The 19,099-nt window shown below is 42.1% G+C and overlaps 1 long non-coding RNA gene and 1 pseudogene across 1 annotated transcript in view; one reads left to right on the plus strand and one right to left on the minus strand.

The window, feature by feature from the left end:
• The window catches only part of LOC100156960 (uncharacterized), a 106,933-nt gene that overhangs the window by 68,271 nt on the left and 19,563 nt on the right, over positions 1-19,099 (plus strand). The window contains exons 6-7 of the long non-coding RNA XR_014843535.1: positions 10,894-10,977; positions 16,069-16,235. This is a non-coding gene — a long non-coding RNA (uncharacterized LOC100156960). The remainder of the gene's footprint in view (positions 1-10,893; positions 10,978-16,068; positions 16,236-19,099) is intronic.
• On the minus strand, positions 1,459-10,445 carry LOC146403753 (DNA-(apurinic or apyrimidinic site) endonuclease 2 pseudogene; annotated as a pseudogene).

Here is a 19,099-nt window from a genome sequence, read left to right on the forward strand (position 1 = left end):
CCCCGAGGGGGACAGAGAAAGGATGTTGAAGACCAAAAAAAAAAAAAATGGAGCCAAACCCACATCCCAAGTCAGAGCCCTCTGAATTTGCCTGGCTCGTATCCTGGGACATGGGACACTGGGACAAGGAGAAGTATGGCTGGAGCTTCGACCAAGAGAATATAAGTGCATGCAGACCAGGCTCCTCTTTGTCCTCCTCTGCTAAAGAGGACCCTGCACCCTGCCTGTTGGAGTAGAAATGTGGAAAACTGGACCCTTCCTTGCCTCCCAGGGACTAAAGGATGCTTCACGGAAGGCCTAGTGAGAGATGAGCTTTCCTCTCTTTTTTTCCCCATCTTTTAAAGGTTTATTGAAGTATATTTGATTTACAATATTGTGATAATTTCTTCCATACAACAAAGTGATTCAGCTATACGCATATACATATCCATTCTTTTTCAGGTTGTTTTTCCCATGTAGGTTATCACAGAATATTGAAGAGTTCCCTGTGCTATACAGCAGGTCCCCATTGACAATTCATTCCATATAAAATAATGTGCATATGCCAATCCCAAACACCCAATCCATCTCTCCCCCCACCTGTCCCCTTTGGTAACTCTAAGTTTGTTTTTGAAATCTTTGATTCTGGTTCTGTTTCGTAAATAAGTTCATTTGTATCACTTTTTTAAAAAAAAGATTTCACATAAAAGTGATATCATATGATAGTTGTCTTTGATTTACTTAGGATGATAATCTCTAGTCATTGCTGCAAATGATATTTCACTCTTTTGTATGGCTGAGTAATATTCCATTTTTTATCCATTCCTTATTTATTCCTCTAATGGACATTTAGGCTGCTTCCATATATTGTCTATTGCAAATAGCGCTGCTATGAACACAGGGGTGCGTGTGTATTTTTGAATTACAGTTTTCTCCAGATAGATGCCCAGGAGAAAAGATCATATGGTAGTTCTATTTTTAGTTTTTTAAGGAATCTCCATGCTGTTCTCCATAATGGCTAAAACAATTTACATTTCTACCAATAGCATAGGAGGGTTCCCTTTTCTCTGAACCCTTTCCAGCATTTATGGTTTGTAGACTTTTTTTTTTTTTAATCAACAAAGACTTGGACTTTATGCACAGCTACATTTCCCAGCAAGTAAGAAAGGGGTTTAGAATCACAACTTCCTGGGGCAACTGGTTCCTATGTACTTCTGACAGGAAGGTGGGAAGTATGTGGGGAAATGGGTTATAGCATTAAGGCCCAAGATGCTCACCAGTGAGGAGGAGCTAGCCTAGGAAGGAAGAACAGAGAGGAAGAGAGGCCTTAGAGGAAGAAGAAAAAGAGGGAAGGGAAGGGTCCTTGAGGAAAGTAGATGAGGAGGAAGGGAAGGAGGACTTGGGGGAAGATGAGGCAGCTTAGGCAGAAGCTGGTCTCATCATGAGCAAGGTTGACCATGCCAGATATCCTGGCTTGGTTCAACTGGGCCTGCTCCAGAGGAAGAAGTTGCAGTGGGGGGAGGGGTCAGTAGGAGGACCCTGGGGCCTAGTACACATGTAGAAGTGGCGGCCCAGGTTGGGTCCTGGCTTCTCCACAGTTTGCATTACACATGGCTCCGTGTGGCCCCCACAGAGGTGCGTAGGTATGGGCCCTCTCAGCAGAGACTTCCAGAACCATATCTGTACTTCCTTCTTATACCTGCCCTCTGAAGCCTTGGTGTGTCCCTCCACCGCACTGGCCATCACCTCCTCTTCTGAGGTCTCTGGGATCATGAGACCCAGGTCACACAGTGCCCAAACTGGGAAGATCCAAGTTAGAAGAGGTTTGGGGATGGCTGGAGGATAGCTCATCAGGTTTTTTTGGCCTCTATGGGAGCCAGTCTGACTTGACCGAGGCCTGGCTGATCGCATGCGGGCTTTGTTTTGGTGCCATCTGTACCTGTGTTTACTGAGCTGCAGTGCAGACTGCTTGAATGCAGAAATCTTGTTCAAGATGAACTAGGAAGCAAAGGATCTTAAGCTGGGTGCCTGCAAACTCGGGGAAGAAGTGGGAGCATAGAGGTGGGCACTCTTTTGCCGGCACAGGGGACATGCTCAAGGTGGCACCCACAGGGCACTGGTCAGAGCCCATCACCTCAGGCAGCAAGAAGGACTAAAAGGTATCCATGACCTATCCCCCAGCACATAGTCAGTCTGAGATCCATAGTTCAGATGGCAGGCACCAGTGACTTTTGACCAGCAGGTGAAGGCCCCTTTCTGCTTTGGCTGGAAGTAGTGGTAGCTATCATTGAAGGGTCCCATATGGGAACCAGCCTGCCATCTCAGGTTACTGAGCAAGCTGTCCATCCACTCACACCCTGGGTCCTCTTCAGCTCATTCCTGCCAGCTGCCAGGAGGGCTTCTGCTCAGATCTGCAGCAAGCAAAAGAAGTGCATCTTAAAGGTGAACTGCTCAGGCTTTCCAGGGTCCATATGGGGGCGGTACACCATTGATTAGGGTCAAGGTCTTCTCATTCCCTTCCCATGTGTGGATCTTGTGTTGTGTGAGGAGGGCCCTGCCCTCCCTATCCAGAACCCAAAGCTCTTTTTGGGCGAACTCATCCTTGTTTCTGTAGCAACGCACATCCCCATTTGGAGTAGCAAGTAGGTTACTCAGGCCTTCTTTGACAGCCACTGGGGTAGCACTGTCTTTACAAAAGGTGGCTACACCAGAATAGCTACTACAGTTGCGGCTGAAGCTGAAATAGGAGTTATAGCCCTCAGTGATAGCCAGGGGCTCTGTTAGCACATCCCTGGTCATTTCAGCACATCACCTAAAGACAGACGATGTTGGCATCCAGCTTGTCCAAAATGTGCCCCACCGCCATGGTGGTACATACCCAACTCCTTGCAGGGGAGGACTCCAGATCCCATTGATGTTCCAGCTCACCACTTGCAACGTGGTGACAGCGAATTGCAATGCTGGTGTAAACCCACACCCTAAGTAGGTGCAAGCTAAAGCTCTTTTGTAGACTTTTTAAAAAATCATTTGTATATATATATTTTTTTCCTACTGTACAGCATGGTGACCAAGTTACACATACATGCATACATTCTTTTTTCTAACATTATATGTTCCATCCATCATAAGTGACTAGACAGAGTTCCCAGTGTTATACAGCAGGATCCCATTGCTAATCCATCCTGAAGGCAACATTCTGCATCTATTTACCCCAAGCTCCCAGTCCCTCCCAGTCCCTCCCCCTCCCCCTTGGCAACCACAAGTCTGTTCTCCAAGTCCATGATATGGAAAGGTTCATTTGTGCCATATATTAGATTCCAGATATAAGTGACATCATAAGGTATTCGTCTTTCTTTTTCTGACTTCACTCAGAATGAGAATCTCTAGTTCCATCCATGTTGCTGCAAATGGCATTATTTTGTTCTTTTTTATGGCCAAGTAGTAGTCCATTGTGTATATATACCACATATTCCTAATCCAATCATCTATCAGTGGACATTTATAGACTTTTTGATGATGGCCTTTCCAACTGGTGTGAGGTAATACCTCATTGTAGTGTGTTTGTTTTTTCATTTTTAAAAGTTTATTGTAGTTGATTTACAGTTTACCTCATTTTAGTTTTGGTTTGCATTTCTCTAATATTTAGAGATGTTGGTGTCTTTCCATGTGTTTTTCAGCCATCTATATGTCTTCTTTAGAGAAATGTCTATTTAGATCTTCTGCTCATATTTTGATTGGGTTGTTTATTTTTTGGTATTGAGCTGCATGAGTTGTTTGTATATTTTCGAGATTAATCCCTTGTCAGTTTCATCATTTGCAAATGTTTTCTCCCATTATGTGGGTTGTCTTTTCATTTTGTTTATGGTTTCCTTTGCTGCACAAATGCTTTTAAGTTTAATTAGGTTCCATTGTTTATTTTTGTTTTTATTTTTATTGCTCTAGGAAATGGATTAAAAAGATATTGCTGTGATTTATGTCAAAGAATGCTCTATGTTTTCCTCTAAGGGTTTTATAGTATCTGGTCTTACATTTAGGTTTTTTAATCCATTTCAAGTTTATTTTCCTGCATGATGTAAGAGAATGTTCTAATTTCATTCTTTTACATGTAGCTGACAGTTTTCCCAGCACCATTTATTTCAGAGACTATCTTTTCTTTGTTATATATTCTTGGCCTCCTTTGTTGTAGATTAGTTCACCATAAGTGCAAGAGTTTCTTTCTGGAATTTTTATCCTATTCCATTAATCTGTATTTCTGTTTTCATGCCAGTACCATACTGTTTTGATTACTATAGCTTTGTAGTATACACTGAAGTGAGGGAGCCTGATTCCTCGAGCTCTCCTTTTCTTTTTCATGATTGCTTTGGCTATTTGGGGTCTTTTGTGTTTCCATATAAATTAAATTTTTTTGTTCTAATTCTGTGAAAATGCCACTGGTAATTTGCTAAGGATTTCATTGAATCTGTAGATTGCCTTGGGTAGTATAGTCATTTTGACAATACTGATTCTTCCAATTCAAGAACATGGTATTTTCTTTCCATCTGTTTGTGTCATCTTTCATTAGGATCCTATAGTTTTCAGAGTAGTGATCTTTTGTCTCTTTAGGTAGATTTATTTCTAGGTATTTTATTCATTTTGATGCAGTGGTAAATGGGATTTTTTTCCTTAATTTCTCTTTCTGATTTCCATTGTTAGTATATAGACGTGCAACAGATTTCTGTGTATTAATTTTGTATCCAAACAACTTTACAAATTCATTGATGAACTCTAGCAGTTTTCTGGTAGCATCTTTAGGATTTTCTAGGTATAATATCATGTCTTCTGCAAACAGTGATAATTTTACTTCTTCTTTTCCAATTTGGATTCTATTTATTTCTTTTTCTTCTCTGATTGCCATGGCTAGGACTGCCAAAACTATGCTGAATAAAGGTGGTGTGAATGGGCATCCTTGGCTTGTTTCTGATCTTAGAGGAAATGCTTTCAGTTTTTCTCCATTGAATATGTTGTTAGCGATGTGTTGGTCATTTATGGGCTTTATTATGTTGAGGTAGTTCTCCTCTATGTCCACTTTCTGGAGGGTTTTTATCATAAATAGGTGTTGGGTTTTGTCAGAAGCTTTTTCTGCAACTATTGAGACAATAATAATTTTCATTCTTCAATTTGTTAATGTGGTATATCAAATTAATTGAGTTGTGGATATTGAAAAATCCTTGCATCCCTGAGATAAATCTCTTTTGATCATTGTGTATGATCCTTTTAATGTATTGTTGGGTTTGGTTTGCTAATATTTTGTTGAAGATTGTTACATATATATTCATCACTGATATTGGACTGTAATTTTCTTTTTTTTTTTTTTTTTGTAGTGTCTTTGTCTGGTTTTGGTATTAGGATAATGGTGGCCTCATAGAGTGAGTTTGGGAATGTTCCTTCCTCTGCAATTTTTGGGAAGATTTTCAGGAGGATAGGTGTTAACTTTTTTCTAAATGTTTGATAGAATTCACTTGTAAAGCCATCTGGTCTTGGGCTTTTGTTTTTTGGAAGTTTTTAAATCACGGTTTCAATTTCAGTACTTGGAATTGGTCTACTCATATTTTTTATTTCTTCCTTTGTCAGTCTCAGAAAATTGTACCTTTCTAAGAATTGGTGTAGTTCTTCTAGGTTGTCTATTTTATTGGCAATAGTTTCTTATGATCCTTTGTATTTCCATTGTAACTTCTTTTTCATTTCTCATTTTATTGATTTGAACTCTCACCCTTTTTTTCTTGATAAATCTGACTAAAGGTTTATCAGTTTTGTTGATCTTTTCAAAGAACCAGTTTTTAGTTTCATTGATCTTCTCTATTGTTTTCTTTGTTTCTATTTATTTCTGCTTTGATCTTCATGATTCCTTTCCTTCTACTAACCTTGGGTTTTGTTTTTTCTTCTTTCTCTAGTTGCTTAAGAGGTAAAGTTAGGTTGTTTATTTGGGATTTTTCTTGCTTCCTGAGCTAAGCTTGTATTGCTCTAAATTCTCTTAGAACTGCTTTTGATGCATCCCATTGGTTTTGGATCATTGTGTCTTCATTATCATTTTTCCCTAGGTAGTTTTTAATTTCTTCTTTGATTTCTTCAGTGATCCCTTTGCTGAGCAGAGCTCTGCAGGGAAGGGGTCTCATTTCCAAAATGATGATTTGTGCTTTTTCTGTTTTAAATTAGATTTAGTGGAGTTGCTTTTAGCAGGTACTTGGCCTCCTCTGTTTTCCTTCTCTCTTATTGGAAATATGGGGCTGAATGGGGGTTATAAACTAAACATGGCTCTGTGGGGGCTGGGGTTCTCTGACCTGCACCTTGTTGCTTTTCCTGAGCTCCACTTGGAGCCAACTTCACTCCACTGGCACATGTACTAAAAACAGAATTTGTCTTCTCAAAACTTCTGGGTTAAGATTTCCCCAAATTGTTGGCATTTTAAAACAAAGCCACCATGTGACATACCAAGTGGGGATCCAAGGCCTCAGTCAAGGTCACCTGCCCCTCCTCTATCTCTAAGCCATTCCCCCTGCCCTTTTCACTTGTGACTGGGGTGGGGGTTGACCCTGTGTAACCGGGGTGAATCTCCACAGCTTGGAAATCCTGTAAGTGACCCTTCTGTGGGTCCTTGACTACAGTAACTCTAGCCTTTCTTCTCCAGGCCCACACTAGTCACCACCAGCTCCAGATTAAGCCATGCTCCAGATTGCAGTTATATCATCTTTAAAATGGAGATTGTATTCATTCCTGCCTCCAGTGTGGTTTGGAGATCCAGGGTGACAAAATGACTGGAAAGCTCTTACGCTCCACCCCACACATAGCATGTACAGAAAATGGCCATGTTCCCCACCTTATCATCCCTTTTTGGCCTTTAAGATATTTGGGGGGGAAGTTTTTAATTTGCATAAATCAGGAGAATATATTCTATCTCTGTCCTTTCAGAAGGCAGTAGGGGTTCTTCGTTCTCTTTGGCATCCTGTAAAAGACACTCCTCTGTCCCTGAGGCTCAAAGACTCAGGGAAGGTCTGATCTCTGTCTCCATACCCCCTTGATCTCCAGCCCGTTTCTCTGAGCACAGGCTCATCTCTGGATATCGAGAGTAGGATTTTGGAGGTGAACAGGACAAAGTCCCGAGGCCAGCATTCACAGCTCACAATGGAACTTGGCCGCCTTCGGTCACTAGCCCAGCCAAAGCCTTTCTTCCTGCCATGACCCCACTACAAAGAGAAGAAACACACATTGACTTCATCCTTACTGAGAACCTCCCCAGATTTGGCACCGTCTAGGATCTAAGAAAATATCAGTGCACAAAACAGACAGATATTCCTGCCCTCACGCAGCTTATGTTATAGCAGGGGAGGGCAGTGGGGACAATAAACAAATATTATGAATAAACAGAAATAACACAAATTTGTTAACAGATAATCCCACCACTCTGGCATCCCTCGTTTAAAATATATGTACTCTTTACCCATGGTGGTTTAATTCAGATCATAATGGCCATAAGACTACTCTTCCAAGACCACTGGGGTGGGTCACAGTGTTCAGCAAAGATTTGTTTAAGCTTCTTTTAAAAGAACCCACATGGGTAGAAGAGCAGGCCCAGGAATATCTGCCCTATGCCCACAGTCACATGTGAGAAAAGTTGACCTTCTACACGTTTGACTAAATTCTGCAAATCTGAAACTAGAGAGAAGGCAAATGTAAAAGGCATTTCATGGGAAGCCAGTAAAGGGTGGTTCAAAAACTTTAAAAAGAAACAGTCTGGGAGTTCCCGTCGTGGCGCAGTGGTTAATGAATCCGACTAGGAACCATGAGGTTGCGGGTTCGATCCCTGCCCTTGCTCAGTGGGTTAACGATCCGGCGTTGCCGTGAGCTGTGGTGTAGGTTGTAGACACGGCTCGGATCCCGTGTTGCTGTGGCTCCGGCGTAGGCTGGCAGCTACAGCTCTGATTGGACCCCTGGCCTGGGAACCTCCATATGCCGCAGGAGCGGCCCAAAGAAATAGCAAAAAGACAAAAAGAAAAAAAGAAAAAAAAAAAAAAGAAACAGTCTGCACAATATAAAACACCAAGAACGAGACTCTGCCTCAGTGACTCTGCCCTACAGCAATTTTCCCCAAGCAACTGAAGCTGGTTCTGTGGCACGTTACCTGGAAGAGAAGGCATATGAATATAAATGAATGAATGAATGTGCTCTGAGAGGCAAATACCTTCTAGACCTTCATCTGCTATAGGTATTTACACACAGACACGCACATGTACATGTGCACACACCCAGCTGCTTAAGATGTTTCTTCTAATCCCCATTTTTTAGTGAGAACTTGATCATTCCTTCAGAGATTATGCCTATCCTGGAGCACTCTAGCTCCAAATCTTTTCTTTTTTTTAAATAAGAAAAAATTAAATTATAGTGGATTTACAATGTTCTGTCAATTTCTGCTTTACAGCAAAGTGAACCAGTCATACCCACATATACATTCTTTTTCTCGTATTATCCATCATGTTCTATCACAAGTGATTGGATATAGTTCCCTGTGCTCATACAGCAGGACCTCATTGCTTATCCATTCTAAATGTAATAGTTTGCATCTACTAATCCCAAACTCCCAGGTCTTTTCTTAGCTGATGTTTTTTGTCCTTTGGGAGTTAGATTTTATGTTACCCCCTCCTGAGAGGCTGTCCCTGACTAGTCCAGGATATACCCTTCAGCCCATTCTCTCCACCCACCCTGTGATTTCCTTTCAGAAGGAAAAGAAGAACCAAATATAATTTATCTGGTTTTATCACAACTAAATATAATTGAAAATTCTCTCTTACTCATTTGCTCACTTATTTATTGTACATCTGCCTCCGTATGAAGATAAGCTCCATGGGAACAGAAAACTTATCTTGTTCACTCTCTCCCAGCTCCTAAAACAGTGTTTGGCAAGAGTAAACGTTCAATAAATAGTTGCTGAATGAAGAAATGAAAACCTGTCAGATTTCATTTAGCAGAGCAGCATTGATTTTGTTGCTACCTCAAGGCACATTCTTCTCAATCATTTTTCCATAATCCAATGTTCTGCCTCCACTTTGGATGACTCCTTCCTCAGTCTAGCTTCTCTCTGGCCCCATCATCTCTCTAAATCAGATTTCTTAAAGGTCAATCACGTCTCCTTCAGGGTCACACTCAGCGACCTTTCATCATCCTCAGTGTCTTTGACTTATCTCCATCTTTGGCAGGGAGGAACCTTCCTGAGATGCTTCTCATGGATGTGATCTCAGTAAACTGAGCCCTTGGTTTTTCTGTGTGTTTTTATTTTGCTTCTCAATTATGTGTTCTTCCTGTGTGTTCCTTAAGGTTCTGTCCTTACAGCTTCACTTTCCACTCTCTCTCCTCATTACATCAGAGATTATATTTACTGACCTGTCTTCATCATGGGTCCCAGTCTTGGGTGATACATGTGGGAGTCAGAACAGCAATTCACAAATGGCAGTTCTTTTGCCCTGGGCCCATGTAGGATTATTTTTGCACATTCTTCTGATCTCAGGGATGATCTTGTAACTTACTTTGTCAATGAAATATGAGGAGAAAAACAAGGCATGCGTCACTTCCAGGCAGCCATTTTATGAACTAGTGCTTGCTTGGCTATGCTCCCCTCACTCACTCTCCATGTTTACTGAGAATTTGCCAAGATGGAGCCTCCGTGAAACTGTATCCTCCCTGAGTAATTAGGATGAACAGAATCTCCCTGCTGAATTACAGCAGCTATAGAATTGTGAGTTATAAATAAGCACCACTATTTCAAGCCACTGGGATTTTTATTACTGCTTGTTATGGCAGCATAACCTGGTCTATCCTGACTGATACAGCACCTCAATCTGACTTTTTTCTCAAGATCAACCTCCACTTCTCCGGCTGCCTTCAAGAGTTCATTCTAGCTTTACTTACAGAAGGGTAAGCCCAGCCTATCTATACTTATATTCATCATTTTCTTCCCCAGCTCTGAAATGTACCTCTCCCCCTGACTCTTATGTTTTGGTTAATGGCACCAACATTCTTCTCAAAACCTAAATGATATACAATCAGTTACCACATTTTGTCCCTGCTTTATTTACACCCTGCTTTATTATTCCACAGGTGCTTCCTGGGTCAGTCCTAGACTATTACACTCTTGGGTCATTCTTAGACTACTACATTCCTGGGTCAGTTCCTGGGTCAGTCCTACACTGGTACACCTCTTGAGTCATCTCACTGCTTCCATTCTCTTCACTTTTTTTCTCTTCTGAGCCCTTGGGTACTTGCTCTTCTTGACTGTTTTCTGTCACAGTAACTTCTGCAGAAGTCTCCTCTCTCCTATAGTAAGCTTTTCTCCTTGAAGTCACCATATCCTGAACACCTTTGGCTTCCCCACAGAGCACAGTTCCTAAGTTTTGTTGTTTTTCCATAAGCATTAGTTGAGTGAAGAAGCACCAGGACATGGCCCTAATTCACAGAAAATTTGAGTGACTAAGCAAAGTGAATGCCTGTGGGAATTTCACAATTTGACAAAACAGAGAGCTCTATCAAGTCTAGGCAATAATTAGTGTTGTTGTTTTTTGGTCTCACATGTAATAAAAAATGGGCCATCAGTGGGTTATGCAACTTCATTTCATGTGAATTAAAGATGTACTGCTGGTGATAATAACCACCTAAACATTAGAAACATCTGTGGCTCACCATTGTTAGCTCTTTCCCAGTACAGTTTATTAAGGAAATACTGTCATATCCCAACTGCCTACTTAAGGCTGTTTATTTATAGCACAGTAAGTTCTGGAGGAGTAACTGGAAAGCCCCAAATCTCCCTACTGTCATTTTTTTTTCAAGAAAAAAAAATCGCTATTACTGAAATGGCTCCTTTATAACCTTCTCCTTGCTTTTGGATATCAGCTTCCTAGCATACACGTTCAACCTTGGGAATATGGACAACTGAGTGTTGTAATGAGGAGCCACAGAGCCGATGACTCTCTTAAGGTGAGAAACATAAATACAGACAAATATAATATGAGAACTTGCTCTGAGAACTCTCCTATCAGTGATTTTTTTTCTTTCTATGGCCAAACCTGAGGAATATGGAAGTTCTCAGGCCAGGGGTCGGATCAGAGCAGCATCTGAGGCCTATGCCACAGCCACAGCAACACTGGATCCAAGCTGCATCTGCCACCTGCACCGTAGCTTGTAGCAACACCAGATCCTTAATCCCCTGAGCAAGGCCAGGGGTCAAACCTGCATCCTCAGAGAGACATCATCAGGTTCTTAACCTGCTGAGTCACAACGAGAACACCCCAAATTGGTGAGTCTTAAACTGTAGTTCCTAGACCAGCAGCAGTTACTAGCACCTGGACACTTGTTAGAAATGCAAATTTTTTTTTTGGATGGCCAAACTTGTGGCATATGGAAGTTCCTAAGCCAGGGACTGGATTTGAGCCACAACTGCAGATCTTTTAATCCACTGCCCTAGGCTGGGGATCAAACCTGCACCTGTTATCAGCCAGAGTCACTGCAGTCAGAAGCTTATCCCACTGCTCTACAGTGGGCACTTCTGGAAATACAAATTCTTGAGTGCTTTCTCAGACCTACAAACTCAGAAATTCAAGCAATGGGGCCTAGACATTTGCATTTTAACAAGGTCTTCTTGGTGATTCTGATGGGCACTCAAGTTTAAGAACATCTGCTCTGTATCATCTGCTAAGATCTAAAGTCAAGAGAAGTGAGTACATTCCGTTACCCAGTGGGGTAAGAAGATATCTCTGGCCTTTAGTTTGCTCATCTGTTCTTAATATATTAGGCCTATTCTTGCACTAAAACAGTTTTTGTTCTATGTATGTGTGTGTATGTCTTTAATAAAAGTATCGGTATGGGGAGTTCCCATCATGTCTCAGTGGTAATGAACCCAACTAGTATCCTGCAGGATGCGGATTCAATCCCTGGCCTTGCTCAGTGGGTTAAGGATCTGGCATTGCCATGAGCTGTGCTGTAGGTCACAGACATGGCTCAGATCCCGCATTGTTGTGGCTGTGGCCTAGGCTGACAGCTGCAGCTCTGATTTGACCTTTGTCTCAGAATTTCCATATGACATGGATGTGGTCCTAAAAAGACAAAAAAAAAAAACCCAAAAAACAAAAAACAAAAAAAAACTACTATCAGTTAACTTCCTCTCTTTAATCATGCTTCTCATGCTCCACAGTTTGGAGTTGTAGGGTAATTCTTTTTTTTTTTGTCTTTTTGTCTTTTTGCCGTTTCTTTGGGCCGCTCCTGCGGCATATGGAGGTTCCCAGGCTAGGGGTCGAATCGGAGCTGTAGCCACTGGCCTACACCAGAGCCACAGCAACGCGGGATCCGAGCTGCATCTGCAACCTACACCACAGGTCACGGCAACGCCAGATCGTTAACCCACTGAGCAAGGGCAGGGATCGAACCTGCAACCTCATGGTTCCTAGTTGGATTCGTTAACCACTGCGCCATGTCGGGAACTCCCGGGTAATTCTTTTAATGTTTTTCTTTTGAGATAAAGAGGATGATAGGTTTGACTTATCTTTGAGGTACCATGTTATGGGTCATTTTTGGCAAGAGTTAACTACTTAACAACTGATACAATGCAGACCTCACCCAATAAGAATGGGAAATCAACCTATTAGAACAGGGTGCCAACCAATCAGAATGGGCACTGAATGAACACACCTGGTACAGCCATACCAGTCATACCTGCTGAGCATCAGGCTGAAAAATGCCTGTGCAGATTTGTCACTTTTGATTGGATTTGGGGCAGAGAAAAAAGACTCGTATAAACAGAAACTATGGGGGTTTTTTTTTGGATCAACTGCATATCCTTAGAGCTCAGCACAGTGCCTGGCACGTGGGAGACACTCATTAAGTGTTTAACGGGAGGTATTTTTGAAAGCTGTATTTCTAAAGATTTAAATAATACCAATAAATATACTTAAAAGTCAAGTTCTAGATCAAATTAAATATCTTGTTGCTTTCTTCTAAATGGACTTTGAGTCTCCTTACCTATTTCTCTGGCCCTACCCCCTGCCTCACCAACATTCACGTGGACCATTTCAACAACTTTCTACTTCATCTTCCTGCCTCTAGAATCTGTCTAATACAACATCCATATTCTCTCCAGGGCAACTTTCTATTCTAGTGTTTGAGGATATGTTCATGAATAGGAAAAGTATAAAGATGCACATTCAGGTAATAAATGTAAATACAGGATAGTAGTTGCCTCTAGAGGTACTAAGAGGAATTAGAGAAAAGTTCAACCTGGTAATGTAATTCTTTTTTTTTTTTTTTTTTTTTTTTTGTCTTTTTGCCTTTTCTAGGGCCACTCCCGCGGCATATGGAGGTTCCCAGGCTAGGGGTCGAATTGGAGCTGTAGCTACCAGCCTATACCAGAGCCACGGCAACACGGGATCCGAGCCACATCTGCGGCCCACACCATAGCTCACAGCAACACTGGAGCCTTAACCCACTGAGCAAGGCCAGGGATCGAACCTGCAACCTCATGGTTCCTAGTCAGATTCTTTAACCACTGAGCCACAGCAGGAACTCCTGGTAATGTAATTCTTTACAGGCTTTAAATTCTTTTAAATTTAAAACTTAAAATAGCTTAAACATCTTTATAAAACATAAAAGAGTTGATGTTACTGTGTTACTATTAGTAGTGCTACCAACGAAATAAATAAATAAGCTTTTCAGCAATAGATTTCTGCTTCTAGCCATGAAAGTAAGTGCCAGACTTACCTTCTTTCCAAAAATAACTGTAAAACTGAAAAGATACATATGAAGCAATCGTTTTCAGGCGTGGCATGAACCAACACTCAGTGTAGGACTGTGAACTTGAGAGGGAGAAACTCAGGAAGTGGCCCGTGGGCATTCTGGCTTTCCATCTGGGGACACTTTCCTGGCTCAGCATAAGGAGGTGCAAACCTAGCAGAGCTGTCATCCTGCTGAGCTCAGGAGTCAAGGAGATCAGTGCTGGGCTGCTGAAGCAGCTGGAATTTTTGGACAGTGTACCTGAGAAAAGGGAGCTGTACAGAGAGGTGACCTTAGGAGTCAGCATGATAATTCACCTCAGTTCTTTGGCTGAGGACCAGACTATGTATGAAAAGGCCAGACTTTAGAGATCAAATATTTTGAGGAGATTAGCTGAATGATGATACTGGGAGATGTTGGAGTTTTAGACCTGCCAGAGTGAAGACAGCTCATCAAATACTTCACACATTCAGTTGCTGCTCCAGAAAGCCCATGCCTTAGGAATGAGGGCCATGCTCTCAGACTAAGCTCAAAACTAAAACAGACCTGCCCTTACATATAATGAAACAAACCTGACAGGACCCAATGGCTCCACCAATGACTTAACAGGGATTTAAATATAAAGAGAAGCACAATGTAATCAAATGCTGAAAACAAAAGATGAAGAGAGAATCTTAAAAGCAGTTGTATTTTAAAAACATGTCAAAAAAAAGGGAAAGAAGAGGATGAATAATGACCAGCTTCTCATCACAAATAATGTCACCCGAAAGTTCTGCAAGAGGAAAAAACAAAACAAAACACAGAATTCCCACAATGTAATCATGATGGCAGGAGCTTCAGCTACCATCTTTTAACCAGGAAGTAGCTTTGAAGGAAAAGTAAGCCTCTATATTTTAAAACAATTTTACTGGGGACTCTGTTATCTAGGACTGAATGCAGTCCCTAACACAGGAAATAACTTTGGTTGAGTGCTTCTGATATTCTCAGCTGTGTTGGATTTGGTCATTTCTTTTGTCATTTAAATCCTCAAAGCCCTTGGAAGTGGGCATTATGCGCCTCTGTTTACAGAGTAAAGTGAAACAGAAAAGTAAATAGTAAACAGAAAAACTCACCTCCTTCAGGCAACCTTCCTGAAGAAAACTAACCATCCTGTCCTCTATATGCACCTGTCTAGTATATATTTTATCTAGCAACTGACCCAGATTTTAAGCATAGAAGCATATACTTTGGACCTACCCAGAGAATCCCTTTGCAGCCTAGGGTGCTGTCTTATTCACCATGACATTGCTAGTGCTTGAACAGAATTTAATACATAGTTTTTAAAAGTAAAATTGTGGGTCAGCAGGTTAAGGAGCCAGGCTTGTCACTGCTGCGGCTTGGGTTACTACTGTGGTGTGGATTTGATCCCTGGCCTGGGAACTTTCACGTGCTGTGGGGACAACAGGAAAAAAAAAAAAAAGAAAAAGGAGACTACACTGTCTTGTAGTATATTCTTCAGAACTGTTATTATTAAGAAAACCGGTTGTGTGGTGAAGACAAGAGCAAGTGACTATCAGTGGAGAGTTTCACAGCTGGGAAACTCAAAACTGCAAAGTTCTTATACTCTGCAGTCTCCCACCAGGACTGCAGACACCTACCCTCAAGTTCCGTGGATCCTTGAGCCCTAGTCTATGTTTCTATCAGTATACATCATCATATTAACAGTGTGTAGGAGGAAAAACATAAACATCTCAATAGAAGGAAAAAGGGCATTTGACAAAGTTTACCACCCATTCAGGACCAAACACTCCCAGCAAATTAAGAATCAAAGGGAACTTCCTCAGTGTGATAAAGAGCATCTGCAGTCATGCTACAGCTAATGTAATACTTACCGGTTAAATACTGAACACTTCCCTCAAAGACTGCAAGTCTTGGGGCAGGACTTCCAGGAAAGCTTTCAAGATACAGGTTTCCCTTGCTATCACAAAGTAGAGCATTCCTGTGAATGTACTTTTCCCCATACTTTCCAATATTTCTCCAGCAAGAGCTTGAAATTTTCTCAGAGAAGCTTCTGATTGCCTCACAGACGGTCTCCTGCTACCATGCTGTTCATCTCTCCCAGGTAGGGCCAGGTCATCAGTGGTTCAGGGTCTGGGTATCCCAGCATATCATCAGGACCCTAATGAGTCTGCAAGGGCCCTGCTGTCCTTGGATGGGCACCCAAGAAGTCTGCTGTGCCCAGCAGCCTACTAGCCAGACCTATGATAGAGGGGAGCTCAGACTCTGGAGGTGAGACCTAGAAAAATGACTGATCTATTTCTTGCTTAGGATACATCCAGAGAAGCTGCGTGACCGGAAAGTGAGGATCTGCCTTCAAGGATTCTGAGGCCGCCCTCCTCCCATCTAGAGCTGACTTCCAGGAGCTGGGACTTCCCCTGCCATTGCTGATGCTCCAGGACACCAGAGCCAGCCCATCTGGAGCGAACCCTCCCAGGGTAATTAAAGTCCTAGCTTTTGGATGACTGCCCAGCTCTGTCTGCCCAGCTGCTCCCTTCTGGCAAGGCCCTGAGCTGTCTTTACTGCTGGAGATTTCTCGCTGGGGTCTTTCTTGCATGCAGCCCAGAGAGTGGGCAGCTGAATCCATGTGGGTTCCTTTATCTCCAGGGGAGACTGGACAAGGTCTGCTCTGAGGGAGCTCAGCAGAACCACCTCCAAATCCAGCAGCCAGTGTCCCCATTTGGCCCTGAATTCGAGAGGGAACAATTTGTTTCCTTAGAGGCGCTTGTACTTTTGATGAGAAAGACCAAAAAGGATTGAAACACTTTTTGAGACCTTCTAATTAATTGCTTATGCTCATAATGGTTGGCATTTGTGAGCACTTATTTTATACCTTCATGGCTCTGTGGGTTCTACAGACATTATCTCATTTAACCCCTATGACAACCCAATGCACTGGGTAATTTTACTAGCTCTATTTTGCAGCTGTGGGTGGTGAGATTCAGAATATAAATGATATTGTCAAGGCTGAACAGCGAGTTAGAGCAAAGCCAGGAACCAGCCAGTAGAGTATAATTCTAAAACAAACAAACAAAAACCCAAACTGGTTGGTTAAGTAGAAGTTAGTCATTTACACTCTTGGGAGTAAGTCATCATTTCATTTTATATTTATGACAGTGAGCAAAGAAGATATTGGTCATTATCAGACATGGATCCTAGAGCTTTAACTGATGTGTTGAAAAAGAGGAGGATATAAAGATGATTCTCTGGCAAGAGTGGTGATGGCTAAAGAGGCATGCAAAACCCCAGGGAAAACAAATCACTCTAATGTTTGTTTTTGTCTCACAAGGAAAAAAGCAGAAAGAAAGGCAGACAAAAATGAAAAATATATAAATGAAAACCATCTAGTTACAGAGAGGCTGCACTGATGAGATAAAGAGGTCCACGTATCTCCACTGATGAGATAAGGCTCTGGTGAGAAAAAGAGGAGGTTGGGGCCCTTAAGTGAGGACAGATAGCATGGGGGCAGGAACCTGTAGGGAGAGTGGCAGAGGGCTGAAGATTAGAATACAGGGAGGCTAGGAAAATGCTGCAGATAATAAAAATGGCTCTTTTAGGTTTTGGGGGGCCAAGGAGTTGTCAAAGGAAGAGGCAGACCCACTGCTTAGAGGTAATGGTGGAAAAAAATGCTAAAGCATCTTCTGTACCTCTCTTGTTCCTCTTGTTCTCAACTGGGAGAAGAGTCTTTAACTGGAAGTGGCAGAACAAAACAAAACCAAAAAACAAAAACAAACAACCCCCCCCCCCCAAACCTCAACAACAACAAGAACAAAGAACAGGAGCCAATGCCTGGGATATGGAAAATAACAGCCATTAGTGAGGACCCACTTTATGCCAAGCCCATATCTGTGTTCCAGTCAAATCCAAATAATAACTCAGAGAAGTAGGTATTATTATAACCAGCAACTCCTCTCTCCCTCCCCATCTCACCCTCCCCCCACCCTCAGGCTTTGTTAGCATCTTGCTGTAGGAAGAAACTATAATAAAGGTAGTAAATCTGTATTTCAGCAAGTCATTTGAGAAAGGCCTTATGGAATCCCTGAGGATAAAGAAGGAAAATGTCTGGTGGATGATGGTAAGGTGAAGTGGTTTCAAAATTGATTGAACAATCCAATTTGTTCTCAGAGGACCCAAGTTTGCATCTGGATATACTACTTATCAGACGGGAGACTTTGCTCACAGTATTTAAATTCTCTGAACCACAGTTTTCTTATCTGCAAAACAATCTGATCTGTGTTATTAACACTTTTTCTCAAGAATTAGGTTAGATTATGTGCATTAAAAACACCTTATAGGAGTTCCCGTCGTGGCGCAGTGGTTAACGAATCTGACTAGGAACCATGAGGTTTCAGGTTCGATCCCTGCCCTTGCTCAGTGGGTTGACGATCCGGCGTTGCTGTGAGCTGCGGTGTAGGTCGCAGATGCGGCTCGGATCCTGCCTTGCTGTGGCCCTGGCGTAGGCTGGCAGCTACAGCTCTGATTAGACCCCTAGCCCGGAAACCTCCATATGCCGTGAGAGCGGCCCAAGAAATAGCAAAAAGAAAAAGAAAAACAAAAACAAAAACACCTTATAAACTATAATGTATTCCATGACAGTGACAATTGATATCCAGCAATAGTGGGGTTCCCACTGTGGCTCAGCAGGTTAGGAATCCGACATAATGTCCGTGAGGAGGTGGGTTTGATCCCTGGCCTTGCTCAGTGGGTTAAGAGTCTGGCATTGTCACAAGCTGCCGCATAGGTTGCTGCATAGGTTCAGACTTGGTGTTGCCACAGCTGTGGCATAGGCCAGTAGCTGCAGCTCCAATTTGGCCCCCGGCCTGGGAATTTCTATATGCTGCAGGTGTGGATGTAAAAAAAAAAAAAAAGAAAAGAACTTTTACATTTGTGCTTGGGTGGAAACACAAATTCCACAAGGATAGATTGACAAAGCTGTTCACTGAAGGAGAGTCTGGGAGATTTGATCAACCTCCAGCCCAGTCTGAAAGAGCTATGTGAGGAGGCTACAGAAAAAAGCAACAGAGTTATAGGTTGTGTTTATAAAAGTAGAGGCCATGGCATACTACTCTTCTTGGGCCAGTACCCATTTGGGGTCCTCTGTTTAACTCTGAGATGGTATGGAAAGGACAAGCAAGATGACCAGGTTTCTCATAAATGATAAATGGTTGAAGGGATCAGACATGCCTGGGAGAGAGAAAAGTACATAGTGATATGATAATTACAATCTCCATCAGCATAGCCATGGTTAATACTTGCATATGTTATCTCATTTAATCCTCTCAAAAATCTTCAGAAGGAGGTC

Source organism: Sus scrofa, chromosome 4, assembly GCF_054392235.1.
Source record: "Sus scrofa isolate SSC_HxYL_T2T_F1_AM1 chromosome 4, Sscrofa_HxYL_maternal_Yorkshire_Landrace_v2.0, whole genome shotgun sequence".
NCBI lineage: Eukaryota > Metazoa > Chordata > Mammalia > Artiodactyla > Suidae > Sus > Sus scrofa.